The sequence below is a fragment of the Sturnus vulgaris genome, chromosome 3 (assembly GCF_052056855.1).
Source record: "Sturnus vulgaris isolate bStuVul1 chromosome 3, bStuVul1.hap1, whole genome shotgun sequence".
Taxonomy (NCBI): Eukaryota; Metazoa; Chordata; class Aves; order Passeriformes; family Sturnidae; genus Sturnus; species Sturnus vulgaris.
The window spans coordinates 74,624,343-74,648,475 of NC_142245.1; the positions used below are offsets into that span (position 1 = coordinate 74,624,343).

General features: G+C 36.2%; 1 long non-coding RNA gene across 1 annotated transcript in view; it reads left to right on the forward strand.

Annotated features, from left to right (window-relative positions):
- Nucleotides 1-7,716: 7,716 nt before the first annotated feature.
- The window catches only part of LOC148224420 (uncharacterized), a 67,509-nt gene continuing 51,092 nt past the window's right edge, over nt 7,717-24,133 (forward strand). The window contains exon 1 of the long non-coding RNA XR_015802891.1: nt 7,717-7,865. This is a non-coding gene — a long non-coding RNA (uncharacterized LOC148224420). The remainder of the gene's footprint in view (nt 7,866-24,133) is intronic.

Below are 24,133 nucleotides of genomic sequence, written 5' to 3' on the forward strand. Positions count from 1 at the left end.
GCATTAGAATGAATTAATTGTTGGTACTAGTTCGATACCAGATACAAAGAATCTGGTTTTAATTAAGTGTCCCTCTGGTGAAAATGCTGTGTTATAAAAATGACAACTCAGCATGCATATGAATACTGCATTATAACTTCGATGTCATGTTTGCATAGTTTACTGTTTTATGAAATGTATTGCTGTGCTCTGCCCTACTGGAATCGAATTAAATTATGAAACTCAAGCTGGCACAGAAATAATGGTCTGAGGATGTATACAACATTAGACTCTTCCCATTCCTCCTAATAACAAAGAAATCGAACTGTCATCTGGTTTGATTTTTTGGAGGAAGTGGGACAGTTTAGAGAAGTCAGGAGGGGTGCTTTCATGCACTTTAATACTTGTATTGCACGATGATGTAAAATTCTGAAATAACTTCTTCTCGGCTGGAGGAACATTCAGAGAAAGTGCTTCAAATATAACAAACAAGATCTCTCATGAATTTTTTTGGAAAAAATTATGCTGCAGCACTGTCAGTGCAGCTGTGACAGTATAATTCAGGACAGAAAACAGTGGAAATATATCTCTCCTTCAAAACTGAGGCTGAGCTCTTAAGATAAGTAAAGCCCCAAGAGACTTTTTACAGCTGCAAGTCTTTAAGTTGGGGTGTCCCAGCTATTTCAAGTGAGGAGGGTTTTCTGCTTACCTGCTGTCTTCCCTCATTTCTCCTAGCTTTCATATTCTGCTTTTCTTTTCATCAGCTTCTGCACATGAAATGCTTCTTAAACTTCTCAGTACAGTTTTTTGGATTCTTGCTCTGATTTAGGCAAGGAAAGACGACTTGGTTGAAAAATGATTTTCATATGTGACTATGTGATGCTTAATGGTCATTTCTGAGGTATTTACTAGTGAGTGAAGTGTTTCACTTATTCAGCTAGGCTTTTGGAACCTCAGTGTTTTGAACTTACTGCGAAATAATAAGATAAGGGTGCTTAATATGCATGAAGATTTTTTTCCTATTCTGTCTTTAAAAAAGTAGCTACAATTTTCTTGGAAGGAGTTAGGCTATATTTTAAGTGATGTAAAGAATAACAAAGTGCACATATCAATTTTAATTGCCTAGAAAATCTGTATGACTTGCCAGAAATTGTGTTGCTGCTAAAAAACCATTTCTCTAAATCACTAATCATTTTGTGGTTGACTAAATCGAATTTTACTTACCAGTCATCTGTGTAGGAAATTTACTAAAACATGTGAAAGATAAAATTGGCACAGAGATTTTTTCCTTTTTTTTCCTTTTTCTAGTTAAATGCAGCATGTTTGATGAAATTGCTTCCTTTCTTTCTTGAGGAAAAAAACTCTGAAACAATCTCAGGGAGAAGAAATGTCCGTGGCATTTCTTTAGAAGGCTGTTCTGTGCTTTCAGCGTTAGAATGAATGCCTGCCTTGTCAACCTACAAATTGCTGCTCAGCCATTCCAGGAAAAGTTGTCTGTCCTCTGTTTCAGGTGAAAGCCTGTGTCTGTAATCCACACTCCATCCCATCAACACCTGGGAGAGTATTAGTAAAAAGAGAGAGTATCTAAAATGTACTAGCTGACTTACAGGACAAAAACATATGGTCCCTACATATTTGTAACATTCCCAATCTAATCTGCCACACTGAAACCATGCATGGAGATGGTTAAAATTAAAAAAAAAAAAAAAGGATAAAGGAAACCAACAGTAATAAGACTGAGATTCTTAGTCACTGTTTTTGTCTTAAAATTGTGCAGTTTGCTATGAGGTCTTACACAATTCTATCAGAGGTTGATGTACAACGTGCACAGTATAAATAACTTTGGTCAACTTATTTATTCTCTGTTGACCATAAAGAAAGTTGAGATAACTGCCTTAGACAAAATACCTAACATTTCGTTGGTGAGACAAATCTACTCAGTATGATGAGCAAAATTTGAAAGGAAGAGAGATATTGAAAACATAAAAATAAAGTGGAGAAGGGGAAAAGAAGGTAGTGTGAAGAAAGGTGATGGGAAATCAAACAAACAAAAACAAATGAACACAAACCAGGAGGAAGAAGTACAAGCCATTAACAAAGCATGAAGAACATATGAAAAAATGTAATAATTAGCCACATTAAAAATAAGAGGAAAAAAACCCTAGCTGATATCTCTGCATATTAAGTGCAGACATCTACAGTTTCAGGCTCTAAAATGACCCGGCTGCATTCCCTGATACCTGATGCTTCCATTCTATTTCTCAGGAAAAGGTCTATGGAGAAGTGTCTTTAATGTGAGTCATTAAGTGCATTAAGCTTAAGACCGTGGTAAGAACAATGGAAACATTCACTGATATTAGAAACAAGATAGAACTCATTTGCTCTGCAGAATAATTGTTTGTATGTTTCCAAACTACAGCAGCAATTTATACGTTACCATTATATCTTATGATAGTTTGTGTAATAACACTGAAAAATCTATTTGAAGCATTTGAAATTTGAGGCAGCATTTATGCATAACTAGAATTTTGGCAAGAAGCAGAAGAGGAGCACATGCAATAAAAATATCATAGAAGTTTTAATACTAATGTATGACACAGCATAGGTCATTGATACACAGTATGCACAGACCAGGCTTCTACTTGGATAAATAAATAAAATAGTTTGTTAACAGATTAAATGATTACAGCAAGTAAAGCACCTGAGAGGAGCAATAAACTGAATCATTGCTTCCTTAGGTATTTTTCCTATTGGAGGAAAAGTTCTACTTCTATATAAATGTAAGCAACAACAGTTTTCACTCAAGAAACAATACTAAAAATATGTTTAAAAATGCCTCACATTCAATCCAAATGGACAATAATTTGCCAATACCCACATCAAAGTTGGAGACAACTTAATTTGGACTACTCATGAAATATACTATTACTGTTCTTTCATGTTTTTTCATTAAGTTGGTTTGACTTCCTATTTTTGGGTCTTTTATCATTGCCAATATCTATAAATAGGATTGATAATAGAACCATAAAATGAAAAAAATAGGCTCAGAATATGGTACTTTGAAGTTATCCATAGCCTGTTCATGTTCTGCATATTTTCTTTCTGGAGATTCTACTGCTTTTAGGATATTAGTTTCTCCTGGATGTCATTCTTCATTTGATTTTTTTTATATGATTAGCAGGTTGGCTCCTGAAAAAAAGAATTGCTAAACCATAAATGAGCAAAGACTTCCTTATGTTTTAAATTCTGCTTGGTCCCAATAATTGTTGCTAATGTTAAATGTTATTCAGAGAAGCATGTCAACATATCCTTACATATGGAAAAGGGTGATCAGTGAAAAAAGAAATTAATTGCTGAGGACCAGGGACATATCAATGACTTACAGTTACCGGAGCAAAACTGAAAAGGTAAAAGTTTTCAGGGTCACCATAGCAGCCTTGATGTTGTCTCATGCAACAGCAATAGCAGCAGATTTTCTGGCTTGCTTGTAAATTAAGCAGATTTACAGACTGGGTGAAGATCCATCTTCCTTAATTTAGATGTTAAAAGTTGCTTAAATTCAGGTTAGACTCTCCAGGGGCCATATCTAGTCAATGAGAGAAACAAGCAGTTAGTTTAATCTTAAAGTGGTTGTATCCAGATAGGCTACATGAATTGTTTTCTGAAGTTATATGCTTTTTATATTGATCTTAAAGGAGACCAGAGTGACTTGGACTACTAAAATGAAGAACCTTAGATTACAGAAGATGAATTCCAATCTGGGTGTAGTGCTGCAAATCAACTGGTATTTGAGTTTGTCAAGTTTATTAGGAAAAAAAAGAGCATTGCAAAAAAATTTTTAAAATAATTGTATCATTTTTATATTGCATAGTTAGAATTTTTATATGTAACTTTGGGAGCAGAATACTTTTATTTAAGTCATCCCTTGTATTCTAGTAACTAACAAAAGGTAGAAAGACAAGAAATGCAAAAACCCTTTCAAAACTAATGGAAGCTTGTCATTATTTATCATTCTCTGAATGATAAAATTAAACACAATCTTTTTAGTTAAAGATTGCTTAACAGTGCCACCAGAGAGAAAGGTAAAAAATACCTATGGCTGCTAGTTAAACAAGTGTTCTTCTAGGAAGTCTTGAATCCACCTAATGATTTGCAATGGTTTTTAAGTCTCAAAAATATGTTTGCATATTCCACATACAGTTGTTGGTAGACTAGTGTTATACATTCTTGTTAGGGTGTTATCTTGTAATGTTTGACTCCTCTTTAAAAGATTTTTGAGAGTACCAGTAACACTATTCTCTCTTTTACTTCCAGTTGCAGGAAACTTTCTTTTGATAGTCAGATATAAAGTCGCAGAGTATTGATTAGCAATGCCAATACATCTGTATATTCTATTTTAATTTTCTTTCTGTTTCTTCAGAAAATGTGGCTTGCAGAAAAATCTTTGACTTCCCTAAATAGAAATACAGATAAGTATAGTATATAGCATTTCCACAGGTGTGAACAATTTGATTTCTCTATACAAAAACATTTACCATACAAATGAGCATGAAAATTTAAAAGTATCAACACTTATTCCTTTTATATCTGAGAAATTATTTAAAGACAATAAGCATGGAAGAATTTTAACAAATTTAAAGAAGCAAGGTATGTTTTTAATAAATCCATGGTCTCATCTTTCACAGAAGTGAGTAGGAGAAGGGGGGAAAACTTTGATTTAAACAAAGCCTAAAAAAGCTTCCATATATGCTTTTAATGAAACTCTGGTTCTTAGTTTCAAAATGTAGCAAGCAGTTTCCTACATCTTCCCACACTACTCACTTTCTCTCTTTTTTTCCCCAGCATATCTGGGATGTAGAAAGGAAGCACGACATTTCTTTGTTATTAAATCACCCTTCAGGAGGTAGGACAACCACCTGTTCAAGGAGGCTGTAGTCTTCTTCCAGACTTGTGCAATCTCCATTCTGGTATTTGAAGCCAGAGTTCTACTGGATGCTGACAGCATGCTACATACCTATTCACCAGCATAGCTGGAAAAACTTTCACAAGCTGCTGATAGTTTGCAAATTTGTGGAATAATTGTGCCTGGGTGTAATCATCCCCTCCTTTCCACAGCCAACATGTGTTATATTTCTGATCTTTGCTGGCAGTAAAGTCTTTTTTAAGAAATAGTGAACAAGACAAAAATAAAAGATTGTGGAACTGGAAAAGTAATAGAAAGACAATAGAACCAGATTTCAGTGGCTCAGCAATCAGTAATAAAAGGCCAGACTCTGAGATATGTGGTAAAGATGATAGGTGAATATGCAGAAACTGTGAGAGGAAAAAGAACCCTCATATTTCATATGTTTAATGACTGGGTGAGGCATTAGTTTAGTTGCAACAACATTAGTATGAGCAAACATATAGCCAGCTAATTTCAGACACATATTTAATGATTACTTATTTCCTTATGCTACAGTAGAATATCAGTATAGGCACTTGCTTTTGTTGGAGTGAATTTGTCTAAAAAGCAAGGCAAAAATACTAGCAAATATGAAATGTGATAGTCAAATTAGCTGATGGATATGCTGAATAAGCACTCTGTTATTCAAAAAAGATTGTGATTTCAGTTTTTTCTTTTTTATTATTATCTTGATATACTAAAACTTTTCTTAGCTATATGTCCATGTTCTGTATCTTTCACCACCCTACTATCAGAAATTATTGAAACAGAAGGAACATTTCATAAGATCTGGCAACAGGCAAATAACCACTGCATGAATAATAGAGTAAAATGATGCTTTGTTTCCAGCATTAAACTAGCAAATGCTTGCATTTTTCTTATAATTTCTGGTAACAGTAGCAGTAAGTGATTTCACTGTACTTTCCTGGGGCACTAGTCATAGGCAATGTTGGTATTGAGCTAGATAATGTACAGAGAACAGAAACACAATTCCCACCTCAGAGCTCACTCTCTAGTTGCAAGGAAAGAGTGAGCAGGTGGATGGAATCATGGGAACCATGAGATAGAAGTGAGACAATCTGCAGTGTAAACAAACTCAAGTTTCTGTCAATAAACTTTTTAAAGTTTCTTGTATGTACTATGGTAAAAGTGAGTTCCTAAGGATAATTTAAATTACGATTGCCTGTGCAGCTATTTTCTTCAGAAACACTGAAATTATTTCAGCTGCCTGCTGCTTATGCTGCAACTGATGCAGAATGACACAAAGCAAATCTGTCTTGAACAGACTTTAGAAATACGTCGGAATTAATTACTGGTAATAGCAAAATCAACGCTTCATTAAAAAATATTTTTGTAATAAACACACGAACAGGTGATCATATATTGCAGTAAAAATCAATAAATAAACCAAAGGAAAGAAAGCCTTATCGTGAAACATGAAGCCTGTCACAATGACTCATATGAGAAGCCAGAAGTTTAGATTATGCACCTAAAAATTAACCGCCTGTATAGTGAAGGAGCACAGACTATTTTGTTATACTAGAGTTCATCTGCATGTGATTTGCCACACTAGTTGAACTGTTCCTGTATTGTTCACTCAAATTTCGTACTTCTTTTTCTGGGATTCTTTCAGAAAGTGGCAGAGAGAAGAGTAAAATACCTTTCTTTTTAAAAAAAAAAAGTGAAGTTATCCTCATAGCAAAGCCATAGGGTAGGTAATTACTATCAGCTATTGTTGATTTTGGCTTTAAAATTGACTTAGACCTTGGGTTTACATCTGTCTCATCATAATCTTTGAACATTTTTGCAGATACATTCATTTCTCCCCAGAAAAACAATGCACTTTGTTACGCTAGGAGGATGTTGGTTGTAAAAATGGAGGAATAAACAAAACTGTTGACTTAGAAGCATCAGTGGAAAGCAATTACTCTTTTCAAAAGCAAACTAAAGGTTTTCTATCAAGAGAATAAAGTATACTGGGCTTTTATTCATTAATTTGCTGAAACGAAGTCAATTGTATTTCCTTTGCGTCATTTCTATCACGGGACTACCATTAAATTATAGACGTCATGCGGAGCAGCGTGAGTCCCAGTCTCTTTGAACCCTGCAGCATCATTTTGCTGAAGTAACTGTGTCTCATTTTGCTGAAGTAACCATGTGTCATTTTGCTGAAGTAACCGTGTCTCATTTTGCTGAAGTAACCATGTGTCATTTTGCTGAAGTAACTCTGTCTCATTTTGCTGAAGTAGCCGTGTCTCTCTCGTTGACGGCAGCCTGGGTGCCCTCGCCGGCGCTGCCCCACGCCCAGCCCAGGGGATGCGGAGCGAGGGGAGCTCCGCGCTCTTGGGTGCTCGCTTCCCTCCCTGCAGCTCCGCAGAGGTGCCCGCAAGAGCATCCTTGCTCCCGCTCACTCCTCCTATGCCTCGTGAGGAGAGCTGCCTATCTGATTTTGGAGCTCTGGCAAAAAGCCTGAGCTCATTGATTACAGATCACTGTTAATAAAGAGCATTTGTAATGCAGCAGTGGTGATACAATCTCCACACGCCAGTTCATGATGGCCCTTCAGTCCCCACAATTAAGTCGTCCAGCAGGCATGCCCCCTGGTACAGCTGCTCTGTCAATCTCATTTTGTACTACAAATGATCTTAGACCCAGTGTTTGACATGGGGTTTTAACACCAAAGAAGGCAATTCTGCAACTTCAAATGAGCCTAATTGGTTGTGCGCTCAGGCGTTCACTCAAGCTGCTTCAGTCCATCAGAGAGAGATTTCCAACTAATTGAACAGCTCAGAAGGAAAAGAACCAGGGAAATCACAATGCACTGGGCTGCTTGAGACGTTTTTTCATGATAAAAAACCTTCAAAATCAGATTTATTTTTTTTTAAGACAGCCACCTGTCAATCTAGAAAGAGGTTTCATTGGTACAGAAGCTCTTAATGAGGTATGACCTAAAAATCGGTGGCTATTAATAGCACAATCTACAGGTAAAGGTAATATTTTTATGTTTATTTTTATATCTAAAAATGTTTATTTCAGACTGTGAAATTACTTTCTTTAGACTAGAAAGCTTTTCTCACAGTGTGTAACAATTACATGGTGATGGGCAGGTACATTTCTTACCTGAGCAATACCATCCAAGAAACTGTTGCTGCTAAAGGGTGTAAAAGTTATTGATGTGTACAAGTGTGGGGGCTGGGCTGGGTGAGATTCTGATCACGTAAATATTTGTCATTCTTCTTCTTTTGTTGTTTTTTTGTTTTGGTTTGTTTTGGTTTGGGGTTTTTTTTTTTAGCACCGCTGAATTTAAATTTACATATTTGTTCTAAGAAATTATGAATCACAATTCTCTTCTGAATTGCACTCTTTTTACGTCTTGTTTTCACTCTACTTATTTGAATAACTTTCTTTCAAAGGTCAATGCAGAGACTTTTGCCCTACTGTTTACATTCTGCATGTCTAATAATTTCATATCTATTCCACAAGTGACTCAAAAATATAATTTATGTAATATTTGTGTTCTACTTCAAAGGTAGTAGTTCACATCTGAATTGATTATAACTATCTAATTTTTTACAAAAAAAAAAAAAAAGAAAGAAAGGACAGACTAAATAATATATATACTTTCTTTCTGATAAAAATTGGAAGAAACTGAAGAGTTTTGCTTCAGCGAATGTGAGCACAGAACTTATTATTGAAATGATGGTGTGCTCTGGTGAGGAGCTGATTAACCTGCTCAAATAAAGATCTTCAGAAGCTGTTTAATTCCAAGTATATAAGTCCTCTGATTTCAAATACCACGTTGCCTTTGTTGCTATTCAGATTGTGGTTTGGAGGGGCTGAGCCCAACCGTAAGTCCCTGTTGAATGGCATGTATACTTTGGTCAGTGCTTATCCCCATAAGTATACAAATCTGAAAGTAAAAGAAACAGGTGTGTACACCTACATGTATATATACATATATACACACACATACATATAAACTATAAACTAATTATTCTAGCTTGTGGAAAATTCCAGAGGGTCTAAGGCTTACACCTGTACTTGATTGTTTTTCAGCAATATTTACTCAATTGGGTTCTAAAATAATTATGTGTCTCAGTAAAATAAGACCTCATTTGACTACAGGGAATGCCAAACTTCAATAAATCAATAAGAGTGTTTTTTGTTCCAACACCAGGTAGTTATAGCAGCACTTATATATCGTTGTCACCTTTAAAGCCCAGTAACAGTGAAAGAAAACCCAAAGTAGTAAACAATTTCAGCTGCAGTCTCATTAACACATATATCCTAGCATTTTACAGACATCTATCCAACAGCAACACTCTTATTTGACTTCAGTGAGAGCAGAATCAAATACTCCAGTTTCATGATCAAAGACTAAATTCTTTCAGTTGAAATGAACAGTGAAGAATAATATCTGCATGTTCAGAATGTACTTTTCCCAATCACCTGAGATGCGTTATTGCTCTGGTGTTGAATCATCACTCAGAATTTTAAAATTCAAGCAAATGTAAGAGGATATAAACATAACATGGTTACTTAAGTAAAACATCCTTTAATTTCAGGACTAGTCACTAAATTAAATTAAAACATCATGATGCTTATCTCTCTGTGGATATGTTTCATTCTGAACTATACCCCAAAAATATTTATGTGTAAAATCTAAAGGACCATACTATTCATATGATATCGAATGCACTTGTAATACTATAGCAAAGACAGTAATTGTTAAGTGCCTTCTAAGTCCCCTAACAGTGGGGTGGAGCTGTAGCTGCAAGGATCCTTATTGCTGAGCTCAGCAGACAAGCTGCCCGTGTGATTCCAGATGTTTCTCTTTTTTGGGGGGGGGCAGGGTGGGAGGAGGGAGGCACGGGACCTCCCAGGATCAGAATGCCAGGAAGTCTGAGGTAGAAAATCCACCCTGTGACACTGGAAACTCAGTAGTCCTAACCTTACAGCTCTGCAAGAAATTCAGTTGGATCCTCAGGGGCAGATGGGCTGAACAAATCCACATTATCAACTTCCCTGGATAATTGCATCTGCCAAAAATCACATGTTTAATTTGTATGCACATACACACACATACAATATATTTTTAAACCAAGAGGGGGAAAAAAAGCCCCCCAAAAGAAGCTGAAAATCTCAGGCACAAAAACAGTTGCACTCATTTGTGCTGTGAACTGGCTGAGTCAGCCCTCAAACCGAGCCCTAATTAATTTGTGCACACGGTGTAACCAACAAAGAATGGCAACAGCCAGAAGAATGGATAGTGTTGAGGGGGATTAGTCTCTGGCAGTAAAGGTGGCTGAGAGAGAGAGCCTGATGATAGCTAAGTGTTGCCAGGAGGACAAAAATAATGAGCAGTCTACAAGTGAAAGAGGAGAGAAAGGGCTGGTGGAAGTAGTCATCAGGTGTTTGCAGGGATGAAGTTCATTGCCCCAGCTGTTTATTCTGGTGTTGAGCCTTAATGCCCATTTGGAAAGGACACAGCAGGAAGCCTTGTTAAAATAATAATATTTGAGTGTGTAATGTATTGATGGAGTCAGAAATCCATGCAAATATCTGTTTCACAGGGGTCTTTTGGACTGACTAACATGTAGGGCTCAGTCACTGAGCCTTGGAAAAAGATGGACAGCCTGATATTTTCACACAACAGCTCTGGCAGACACTTGTCTGTGCTTAATACAGCTTGGCTTTATGGCAACTGTTTAAGTGGGTGGTGTCTGAAGAGATGTTTGCCCTTTAAGATGTGTTCATTCTGTTTTTTATCTAGACACCATGGCCCAGTGTTACTAAGCCACTAGTAACCTGGACGTAACTCTACACTATTGTGAGCACGCCCTGCTAGAAGTGGAAACAATCTAAACATCCTTCTGTGGTTCCATTTCTTATAATTCCAACAATTAATCTTTAATATTTGATAAATATGCAATTTATTGTGAATACCTTGCTACACTCTGTACTAGCTCTTGGAATCACTGTAAGTTTGCCAGCAAGATGTACCACTGGAAATCTTGGCCCTGATATTGTGAGTTAGGCACTGAAAACTGATGGCCTGCAAAATCTTGGTTCTCTGCTCTCATGTTTTCATTGTTTTGCTTTACATATCCTTTATGTATGGATCCACAGAATGGCTTAAACTTGTTAACTGGGAACTGATGACCGGTGCTTTCTGGAGAAATGAATTGCAATTCCGAAAGAAACCAAAATATTTTCTGTGACTAGAAAGTCATCCCATTTAGGAAAAGATATGGGAATGCCGTGCATCAAGTATATGTAGACAAGACATAGAAACGTGTTTATGCATATAAGGATATATGAATGTTTTATCCACAATAAATGTCACCAGTGACTGATAACAGGCAAGGGAAACTATCAGATATTTAAGAATTAATGCTTATAAAATAACAGAAAAAAAATAAAATCCTGCTCAGTAAGAGACAAGGATAGAACAGCTATTAAATGCAATGCAAAAACTACTATCAATTCACAAGAATGTTAACCAAAATCTAGTAAAAAAAGGCAATCTGAATCAACAAAAAATTGAAAAAGCCCACCTCTATCATAAATCAAAGTTAACTCATTAATTTCTTGGTCACGATTTTTGATTTGTAGGAAACATATACTGTCCTGATATGAAAAGAAATAAGGTACTTTGAGTATTCAAGATGACTAGTCTTCTGATCAAAGCCATGGAAAAGCTCATGTCATGCATAGTCAAAAAACAAATTAAAGCACATTTACATAATCAATGTCAGCTGATGCAGTTAAATGTATTATCATATACAATCTAAGGGCTCAGAACCACATCATGTTAAAAATAATTTAATTTAAAATATCATGGAATTCATATGAAAGAAATTAAACTAGTCTGCATCCAAGTGGGGCAAAAATTCTATTTAGGTGTTGACATGTCCTATTCATGATTGACGTATGCCCACTTTCTATCATGATCTAGTAAAAAAATCTAAACTATAAGATCATGGCTTACAAAATAATGATTAAAAGATTGAATAACAGTAAAACTATGAGGAAAAATTTTCTAACAATGAACCTCTTTTGCATGGAATGTGGAATAAACTAAGATCTCAGAATCTGCCTGAAGAACTTATACTATGAACTTATACATCCTGCATTAAAAAAAAAAACAAAACTAAACCTAAAAGATATTTATCGAATTAAATTTACTTTAATTAAATATCTCATTTTAATACAAGTTTTTTTTAACCCCCCCAAAAAAGCAATTATCTTTTTCTCAAACTGCAATTTTCCTCATGGCCTCTAATGTCTCTCTTCCAGAATGGAATTACAGGAAAATCCTTATTATGATAGAAGTGCATATTCAGAAGGAATATGAGCCCATCATTTTTTGTCCAATTAATTTTGCTAATATAGGACCCCAAAGCAGGCCTTGCATACCAGAAGAGAGACATTTATCTGGACTTAGGTGAAAAGAACCCAGAACCACAGTAAGGAATCAGCACAAGAATGAATGAGAAATATCATCTCAGGGTTAGAAGAAAGCACAGCAGACAGCTTTACTGAAAGTTGTATAATCCACTGCAGAAAAAGCAAACTTTAGAACTCCTGAAATTTTAGAACAGTCACCAGAATTATTGGTTCAGCCATTTGTTAACCTTTTCTTGGATAAATAAAGCATATTAAATTTCCAGAGGAAAACTTTGTCAGCTTGGATAGATATTCAATCTAAGACAATCTTTTTTCAATATCTCACATTCTCCCAAACACAGCAAAGCTGAAAATACATTCAAATAACTTGAAATGTTACTTTGAAATACTGACATATAACTTGGAGTTCAGACACGGCCAGGGTTAATTCCTGGCCCCAACAGCAAGCTGCACAGGGCAGTTACGTCCATACAGCCAACCTCATCTATACCACCCTGCCTACAAATCCTTGTTAAGCCTACTGGGGGCAGATCACAGCCTATGGCCCTTCCTGAATGTGCCAGTGGACTGCTTGCACCTATGGGACCCTGGCAAAGCTGTGCTAATGAGCACAGTCAAAATTAAAAATGGAATATTCTTACCCTAAGTCTACTGGGACAGAGATAGACAATACAGTCACATAAAATTAGCTATTTTTTAAATTTCCCTTTCTACTATTGAATGCCCTATATTTTGAATCCACTTGTGCTCTTGTCTGACTGACACCACCACAAAAGCGTAAGGACAGTGTTCTGCTCTGAGGTTTGACTTTGACCTGGTGGTTTAACTTTGGACAACCAAATTAAGCTGTCTTCTGGGGCCAGAATCTCCCCACCTGACCAAGACGTGAAGTGTTCCAACTCTCTTCAGAATGATCCTTCTTCTCTAGTGGCTACACTGCTCTCCTGGGTGAGGTTGTCACTGAAGGACATGAACTGACTAAGACAGATCCAGATATCTGTTCCTTGGGTTGTTTGCTGTAAAAAAAGTTTTAACATCAAGCAAAAAATCTTAAACAATACAATTTTCTTTTCCAGGAGCACTGTCATATCCACTCTATTTCTAAGGAGTTTCTGTCTTGGCAAGTGATCTTCATCACCAGCCATGCTAGTATCCTCTGCCCCACTCACAGGTTCATCACTAAGCTCTTTCTGCCTGAGAAACCCCTAATCCAAAGTTTAAGCACAACCAATAGCAGCCTTAGATATATCCTTCTGCAAATGAAGAAATCATTTTATATTTGTCCTTCAGCTGCCTTGGCTCAGCTTGGGTCCCCTGGCATATATGGAGTGGGCTTGGGCAGTGAACTTCTTCCCTCCTGCCAGACTGAGGCAGCATCCAACAGCTTGCCCGGCTCTGACTGCGAGATGGTCTTTTTTATGCGGATGTAATGGATGAGGACTCAGGGGCAAACAGTTGACCATTTCATAACACAGAACCTGTGATATGCAAAGGTTTCATGAAATAAGGACTTATGTTTGATTTCAACTCTGCACTCTCTGTCTGTTCTAATATTCTTTCAAATTGTGTGACAGGTTTGAGAGACACGACAAGAGGAAAGAGCGTTAAGAGGTGTACAATAGTTCTCTTTTTTTCCAGGAGCAGCACTAACAAGAAAAGACCGTGTTCCTGGCACAGTCCCATAGTAGACATTAATCTCAGCCCTCTGGGATGATAAGGGAATGAGGCACTTGAAGTCTCATTGCTTTTTCTGAGAATTGCTTTTAATAGTCCAGCTAAAATGACAAAACTGACCAAATCATGGAACAGTGCAAGCCAGAAGTGTCCTATTTAAATTGTTATTTCTTGGGATTTTGCTTTCTCTATTAAAAAAAAAAAAAAGTTTTAAATGCTCTCTTTCAGTTTAATCATCCTTGCATATTTTCCTATAGTGCCTGTGCAAACATTTATGAAACACTTTTTTCTAATGTGACCTAATGGCAGGAGCCTATCGACATTTCTCAAGAGACTTTGGAGTTAAAAGTGCCAAAGCTTTCAATTGACATGCAAGCAATCATTTCTGTATGTTAGCTTTTTTTTCTCCATAGACCTGGAAAGCAATGTGATGGTAAAAGATTTATTTGTGATGGCTAGAAGAACAAGCTGCAGTTGAATAGAGGACAAATGTTTTGTGGCTTTGCTATGTTACTCAAATCACTTTTCTTTGTCTGAAGACACTAGTATTGGTGTTGGTTTTGGTTACTTGGCACAGTTTGAATCTTGATTTGTCAAATTTTTTCATTCTCTTGGCTTCTGCCTACTTAATGCATCTCTTTTGGTGATTAATGCTGTGAACTCCTCTATCATAAAAAACCAAAAAAAAACAATCCAGCCAGGCTGCAGCTGGAATGAAAAGCTCAGGTTTCTGCCACTCAGCCCTGATCACAAGACCAGAAAATGAAAAAAGAGGATTTGATGATTCTGGTGTGTACCAATTTTTCTGTATATATTTATTGCATTCATTTCTAAAAGGAAAAAATCATGTTGTCTTATTACTGGAAGGGTACACAACAGAAATTAATTTCGAGGACAGGGTGACTATGGAGAAATCAACAAAACATGTGTTAGCAGAATACAGCCCATGGATTCTGTACACACTCAGAATGGTATATTATCACCTGTCATGTGCAGCCTTCTTTTAGAATTATAAGATCTCTAAGTGTCTTCAATACCACTTGTTTTAAAATCTTGGTTTGGCTACTTACTTGGTTATCCAAAATGGAAGAGTCTTGGACTTCATTCATTAAGTGCAAATATTCAAATCAATGTAAACTGTGACATGAGCTGAATGAGGTCAACCTGTTATGCGGGTTGTCATCAGTGCACACATACTTCAGACAAGTAACTATTTGAAAGTACTTTCCAGCACATGAAAAATACTAGTTTAAATATTAAAATGTTATTTCTTTTCTTAGCAAAGAAAATATGTCATGCAAGAGATATTATTGGTACTTATTAGTATTATGGAAGATTAACATATTGCGAAGCCAAATACTATTTTTAAATATCGAAATAACTTGATGTTTTTTCATTTTTAACTGATGTAGAACCGGTTTTTGTTTGATGCTGATTTTTATTATTAAATGTTATGATACATGATGGGACTTACATAAAAGTGATATGTGAGTACATGATATCATTACGAGGAATCTTGTCAATCAGTGATGTGATCGAAAGATAAAACAAATTATATTAAGCTATTGGGAAAATCCTTGGGGTTTTTATCCTTCCACTATTTTAGTTTTGGTTTTATCATATTTCTTTTGCTTGCATGGCTTGCTAACTATGTAGTTTCTATAGCAACCTCCATTGACCAATGAAATAATGAAAGCCACAGCAACTCTCCTGCAGTGAAATCCCTCATGCTGACAACATAACTCCTATTTTCTTTGTCCTATGTTGCCTGTTACTTACAGGACTGACCCACCAGTCAAAATACTTGAGCTTTTTGCTAATTACTTTGAGATCTGACAATTGCAGAAAAGACATCTAAATTTTAGTGTACCTGCAGATTCCCATTGGAACAAAGAGTTAAAACAGATTTTTTTTTTTACCAGAAATATAATTTCATAACTGTGGAAGGATTTGGAAAATGTTTTCGTGTTATTGAGATGAACGTTAGAAAAAAACCCCAACAAACAACAAAACAAATTAAACAAATTCTAGTTTCTTTAACTTAATTATAAGGTTTTTTAACCTCTACACTGATTGGTTTCTTGGCTTCTGAATTTGATTCCAAATTAGCAGCAAACAGGATCCATGCCAGAATGCTAGACCCAAGGGAGGAATGTAGGAGGATCAGGAAGTGGTTCTGGTCATTCAGTAGGTGGCACTTAAGCTTTGTATCTCACTGAATCAATGGTTTATCATGAAGTTAGTGAGCCCTTTACTGCTGGAGGTGACATATTCCAGCTGAAATAAAGAACTAACCAATGATGCTAATTATAGACCCTCTATCACTTCATGCACGTCTGAAATAATAATTCATGTTGTCTTGGTATTAATTGTGTTTTTTCCAAATAAAATCCTCAAAATGGTTATGCCATAGGAAACAAGGCTGAACTTTTCATGGATTTTAGTCAGATGTATCTGTTGCTCTGTTGAAGTGAAGCTTCCAGACTTCATGCTACCTGTAGAATGGAAGATGGAGACCACATGCTCTAGACTCTTGGTTATGTGGGTAAAAAACCTGTGGAGTCATTTGCTTCGTCCTGCTCCATCACAACCCAACTGCCTGGAGGCAGAGAAACAGTGAAATCTTTGGAAAGCAGCTGTGGTTTTTTGCCTCCGGACTACTTTCCAAAACTTTTCCTTAGCTCTCCAATCTGGGTGGCAGCTGGCAGCCTGAGTGCATTGGTAAGGGATCATGAGGAGTGATGATTGCTTCTGATATGGAGTGATGATACCCTGCTTAGCTTTCTCTCTTAGAGTCAAATGCTTTCTTGCCATGAACTTTTTAATTGCTATATATATTTTTGAGCTAGATATAGCACTTACCTATTTTATAAAATTTGTTGTTGATAAAATGCTGGAAAAATTGTGGAGTAGCAATTAAAATCAAGTAACGAGTCCTGATAAATTGCAAAGGCCCTTACAAAGTTTTCAGGGACTTTTTGTTTTTATAAAGATTGGTTTGAAACCAATCCAGACACTAACTAAATTCTTTATTGTGCATTGATTATTCTGTATTGTGCTTTTATACTTGCCTCAACATTGCAAAATGTGACTTTTGGGTATTTTATTTGATTGCTGGCATGATTTAACCTTTTTAAAAGAACCAAAGTAAAGGAAGGGACAGGAGTAAAACCCAAGAGAGTCAAAATACATTAAGAATTTAAATATACATAAAATGCTTTGAAATAGCACTGTTTCTGACGTTATTTTTCAGAATACAAATGCAAAAAACAGTGCGGATGATCAGTACTGTCAGCCTGGTCAGCACAAAGCAGTGCTACTGAAGGAAAAATACAGCGAATGAAACTGAAAGGTTGCATGGTTCCATGGGAAGAGATTAAGTTCTGCAGAAGGTTAATTGATTATACTCTGAATGATAATGTGGGTTTTCTGGGTTTTTTTGTTTTGTTTTGTTGGGTTTTTTTTTCTGGTCACATGAATTTCCTTTGTTTATGGAAAGGATAAAATAAAGCAGCAGAAGTGTGTGATATGTGAAAAGGTAGTATTTTATTTGGTCATAGCTGGTTAACTAATTAACTTTGGTTGGTCTTCCAGCTGGGTTCATGAAACATATTAACTGACTTGGTTTTTTATCAATATGGAAAAGTTTGAACTGCAACTGGCCAGCTCTGAACTTCATAGCTCTTCATCTCAGCAATGGACATAACTGATAAAAAAAAGAGTCATACGGGGAAAACACAGAAAAATCTCTGATGAGGCAGCTCCTGCCTTGCATAGGATATCCTGGGTTTAGACGAATTCAGCAGGAACTGAGATCACTCATGAGAGTCTGGAAATAGCTGACAATAATCTCTACTCATAACGTTGGCAATCACTGGCAGACAGTGACTTGGATGTATTGTAGCCAATGATGCCCTAGCTCCCATGAAGTCTGGGACCTTGTTCTTGGAGTATCCTCTAGCACTAAGCACTGGCTACAGTCAGGTTTGGATTGACCTCTTGTGATAGATGTGATCTTAGATGAGGCTAAATACCCAAAGTGCCTGGGGGATAGTGATTACTTACTGGATTTTAAAACAAAAATTATAACCAGCTGAATTTGAAAACGGAAAATGCAGGTACTTTATGTGATGTTCTAGGAAGTGGCTATTTGCTGATTTTTATCATCTCACTGTTATTTAGAAATAGACTTGAATGCCCAAAGTTTAATGTAGGTCCTCAACTTCATGCATTTAATCTAATGGCAGATAAATCAGAAAAGTATGCTTGAATGCATAGAGGTCATATAACACATTAGAGAATAGGAAAGACAAAAATCTTCTGTTATGCACTTGGCTGAAAGTAATTAACTGCTTCTATGGAGGTGCTCTGTACTTACTTGCATGCGTCCAAACCCAGCATTTTATACATTATCTGCAAGGTGAGACATTTTAGATTTTTCCTGCTTGAATATCATCAACTTCTCTTTTAGCTTTAACAAATATAAAGATATTTCTGTTTCTACAGATGCCAGAAAAATTGTATGCATTATCTTGCATATTGGATAAAATAGCTGAGATCTGAAGTTCTTTATCTGCATTCATGGAAAATAATTTGTTGTCACCTTCTAAAACAATTTCAGATAAGCCCTTCACAAGGGCACATTGAGTTCTTCAATGACCTGCTTGGTATCACTTTAACGCAATTGATATTTGTGCTAGAGTGTGGTAAGATCTTAGGAATTTAAAACCCATCAGGTATTTAACATAGAAATGTTCAGCACACAGCTTTGTAGCATCTGAAAGAAGCCAAGTAGGCTACTGTGTAGAATCTGTTTCAAGCCAATTTCATGGATGGATTCATTGGATACATTGTCCTTAGCTAATGGGTATCAACTTAATTGCTGCGTGGAAAGTTTCCACTGCTGTATAGTTCTTGCCATGGTGGTATGCTGGCTGTTTTCTGTAATCATCTCTCAAGAGCAGGTTGGTGCTCATTTTTATATTTAAATTCATTCTTAACTAGATGACTGTTTACTACAGTCATGAAAATCGAGAATTTAACTTGATTTTTTTCTGAGGAATTTGCCAAATCTTATTATTGCATAGTATAATTTTATTGGAAAAGAAACCTAGATTTTCAAATTGTCTGCATTCATAGACCTTTGAGCCCTCCCATAAAAATTCAGTTAATGTTTTGGATAGTGAGTTTTGATGGATATTGTCTGGTGAATCTTTTACTACAGGAAAACACCAACTCCACAGCATACTCTTTAGTGTAGCATTTTTACATAATTTTTATATTCAGTTTCAAAATACGTAATAATCATTAGGAACCTTTCATAATAAAAATGAAGGGGAACTTTTTCTTTAAGTACATGTCCCTCCTCTTCATAGGCTAATGTAATCTGTTGGATATAATATGACCCACTGAAACTTTAAAGTTGCATTTTCACTGAAACAAGACTGCATTCAATCTACAACAGTTCTGGTGTATCAGAATGCATTCATAAAAATGTAGAATATTACACTGTACACCTGACTGCTTCAAACTTGTTCAAACTCTATTCTTATGTGATTCTTATATGTTGTTCTCAACATGTAAAGATATTCTTGTTTCTTAGTAGATATATGTATCCTACAGGGAAAAGAGCTGCCAGAAAAAACACTGAGCCCAGAGGCAGCCCAGGTGGCTCATACAGGCTGGGTACAAATTCCTCATGGATGAAGCTAAGAGACACAAACAAGCTGGACACAAAACAAAAAAGTACTTGCTGTTTAAACAAGGAGGGAGGTAACTGTAGTTTTGTTTTCTTCTTCCTAACTGGGGGAATATTTTTATAACACTTGAGACCAAGGGTGGCAGGAAAAACGTAGACAGGCTGTTTTCTTAGTGAAGCCCATAGCCTGAAACTGAAGCTCTGTGCTCCACTCCTGGTCTTACCTCACACTGTAGTCAAGTCACATAATTTCTCAAACATCTCTACTTTCCTTCCCTTTCCATAAAATGTGGGTAGCCATGCTACCCTGCAGTAAACCACAGATATGCAAGAGTGCATTAAGATTCCTGTATGTTCTCAGCCAAATGCTAAATATTCTGTTATGTAATATAGATGGTCTTGCTTGTGGTTGTCTTTTGATGTTAAGCAAAGATTGAAGCAGTTTAAATACAGCACAGAATTAAGGATGGGTGATAGAGAAACAAATGGTGAGACAGCCCATCTGCCACCCTCACTGAAAACACCTTTTGTTTCTGGGAGTTTATATATTTTTATACAGAGTTTTTCCATACAGTACAAGGTTTTCTGCCATTCTGTAAGATAAATTGGATTGAAAAGTAAATGGCCTGTATTTCCATCCATAAAATTGATTATTTCTAGATTATGAACAAGACAACCAGTTCAATGACATTGGGAAAAGACAAAGCGGCTCTTGAGAGATCTCAGTAGTCCATTCACTGGTAACTCTCTGGCCCATACCCAGCTAGGAATTGGCTTCCTTCTTGTCAGATTTTTTATGACAACCAATTAAATCAATATGACTGAGACATATGGCAACAATAACACTCTGAGTTGCTGCCCATTACCACTCCAGCAGGAAACCAAGAACATGCAGTATTTGTTATTGCTTATTTCAGGGATTCACTGAAGAATATCTCCTTCTTAAATTAAAGATTCACTGTGACTGTGTCAAAGGCAATTAATAGTGTGGATGTTATCTGTGGAGCTGCTAACATATCACTGTGCAGAAGAAGTTCTGCTTTTCTGCCGTCTGGAACCACATTCAGAAAATGTTGGAATCTTAATGCACATCTGTTCTTGCTAAGGCATATTTGAAAATATTAGATATTAATCTTCCTACAGAGAACCCCGTGAGACAGGCCTACTCTAGTGTGCCATTTCTGGAGTTTCTACTCCATGGATGACTAGACATTCAGGTGCTGCAGACAGTGGTGAGAATTCACTAAACAGAACTTCTTACAGTGAGCCCTTTAGAGCACGGATTTGTAGCCTTTATCGTTCATGAATTTACTTCAGAAAATTTGCATTTTTATCTCTGTATTTCTGTGTCTTGACAGATTTTTCTTCAGGTGATGTGTTGGTAGAGCTTGACAGGGAATTATAATGCAAGGCAGTTTCAGCTGAAGGTTTGACTCTGGAATTCCTATTTCTGATTGGTTCAGTGCAAAAAATGGACATGGTCCAAAGTCTCCCTGGTTTCTGATTAGTCATTCGTAAATAGAGCTAATGACCAAAGAGACTGACTGGGGATTCCTGCATCCTGGGTTTTTTTAAATTCTTGTTGTTGCTGTTGGGGGGGGAGGGGTGGTTTGGCAGGAATTATTGTTTTCTTACTATGTTGTGGGGAGAAAGGTCTATTTTTCACTTTAACTGTGATCTATTTGATATATTGCTCCCAAGATGGAACAATTGTGGATACATAAAAAGAAGAAATCCCATGAGATTGCCTTGTATATGGCCACGAAGCTGAGACATGGGAAATGCAGTACCTAACCCATTGAAGTGACTTAGAGAGATTATGCCCAGAATTATAGACCTTCACAGGCACCTAGTGCTTTCTAGATATCTTGCTGGTAGTCTTGAAATTTTGCTAGGTGGCTTATACATATGCATAAATGCTTTGACTTGTGAAATTGGGTGACCAGATTCTCCTCAATTTCATCCACCTGGAAAGCAGAAAATCATGAGTACATTAGCTCTGAGAAGTGCTAGACTGAATTGTTAATGCTGAGACCACAAACCTCATTAGTTACAAAAGACTAACAGCAAAGGGAACAGCTAAAAGGGAAAAGAAGAGGGTTAAAGTGTGACTTTGGTTTTTGTACAATGACCTAGTGATTTTAGTAACTGCCTAGGAAGTCAGAAAATGAGTGAGAGTTCCTTTCATAGCCTGAGAATATAAAAAAGTTTCTACATCTTCCACATGACAAGAGTGTGGCATTCAATCCAGACAATAGTTCAAGGGATATCTTCTCATCTGATTGACACTGGCTACCATGGAATGGGTAAGTCATAGAGGTAGAAGAACAAACAAGGAAGGACAAGATTTATAGCTGTGGTGGTGTGATGTCTAGGATGTTCAGAATAGCCAGAAGATATCTTAGTCCTGGCTTATGTTCTGAGTACTGTTTCTGTGGAGAGTAATTAAATAAAATATAAATTCCAGTTAAGGTCAAATAAGTTCCATATAGAGAATATAGGTCTAAATTTTGAAAGCAGAGTATTTCTGCATAGGTCTATAAGCAAAGGTGAAGGAAGGCACATCACAGATCCTTTAAGATGTCTTGTGTGTCATAACTATTAAGCTGAGGGTGAAATTGCTGTGTATAATATCTTCAGGCTTTCTTGAGCTGTTTTCTTTGGAATAGTCACTACAGTAGCAGCCAACTTAGCCTTGCAAGTCTGAAGCCTGTATTTTCCAGTGTCCTAAAATAAAAATTGAGTGTCAAGTGTGGAAATTTTGGATTATTTAGTGACATTTACTTAGACTGTTTTCTGAAGGTATCCCACTCATTCTTTGCAATCTAGCTCCGTTAATTAGAGTTTTGGTATCTGCTTTAGTGTGTTTGAATGCGAGTTTCAAAACAGTGTTCTATTTTGTAAATTTTCTGCTACTTATAATTAAAAGAGAAATTCAAAAGATGTTTTAAAGGACACAAGTGCTTTTAAAATATAGTGGATAAGAAGCACAGTAGTAATTAACATATTTTACCGATTTTTTCATAATATTAGTGAAGGGATAGGGATTTTCATAGCTATTTAAATGGCTATTTTCAGCTTTTAGCACATAGAATACTTTAGGCAGTTCTTTCTTACACAAAATGCTTTCAAATATGCACTTCAAAAGCAGCATGTGTAAAACATATTTGCATACTTAATTTTTGACACTGTCAAATTGCATGAAGGGAAGGCTTTGTGTTTGAAATTATTGTTTCTCTGAAACTCCTTGATATTCTACAGACATCAGCCTTCCCTGGAGTACAATTCTGATTGTCTAATGTATTTGTTTCACAAGGGAACCAAGCTGCGTATGGCTTTGTAATATTTTTTTTTTTTGTGCTTGAAACACTATAAAGAAATAGATAATGATCACATGCAGTGTTCTATAACAAATGTTAGTAGTTACTCAAATCAAAACCGAGAATTTCTTTCTTATTCACTGCTTTAGAAAAATACTCCTCTAAATGGTTTGTGGGAAACGGGCATTTTCATAGCATCTTCCTACACATGCACACTTCTGTATTTGTTGAAGCTTAACATTATTGTCAGTTTTCATAGGTGAATGAGAAAAATAAATATTTCCACTTATGCTTATGCTTCTAACATAATATTTATATTATGTAATTAAATTTGCCATTCCGGTTTCATTACCAGTGTTATTCCACCATGAAAATGCCAACATACTGATTTTCTGCATTTTTTCAACACTTTGCCTTGCAATGTGTAGCCAACAAGCCTTTGTGTTCCTAGAGATAAGCTACTTTACTGCTACTAGAGAACTTCGGTATAGCCTGCATTGTTGCTGAAGAAATAACGGAGAACAATGCCAATTCAAATAATTTTAAAATATATAGCCACATATATATTATGCTAAAGTCTTATTTCAGCTGTCTGAGAATGGCTCTCATTTTCACCAGAAAGTTTTCACTACTTTAAAGAAGCTGGTGCCTCCCAGACAGATGTTAAAGATGTTAAAGAATGGGTGAATACATATGAATACATATGAAAAGCACCATCTTTAGATGCTGGATTTTTATTTCTATCAATTCAGCCTCTTTCTTGGACATTGTTATGGTAGAAGGCATGTCTAATACTTGTCTAATTTAAAATGTGTTATTATATACTGTATATAGCCTAGTGAGGTGCACCTGAAAGTGCAGGCCTTTCTAGAGAAAAAAACAGTTGTTCACTACAGATCAAAAGAAGATAAAACCAAACTAACTTATATGTCTTTCCCTGGTTACAAGAAAATGACTATTATTTGTTATACATGCCTTTATAATTTCCATAAAGGGATGCAGTATGAAAAGTATGCATCTAAAAATTTCTTTCCCCAAGAGGCACAGAAATGCTCAAGACAGCATAAAACACAGTCCAAACAAAGCTGTAATTACAAATATGGAGTT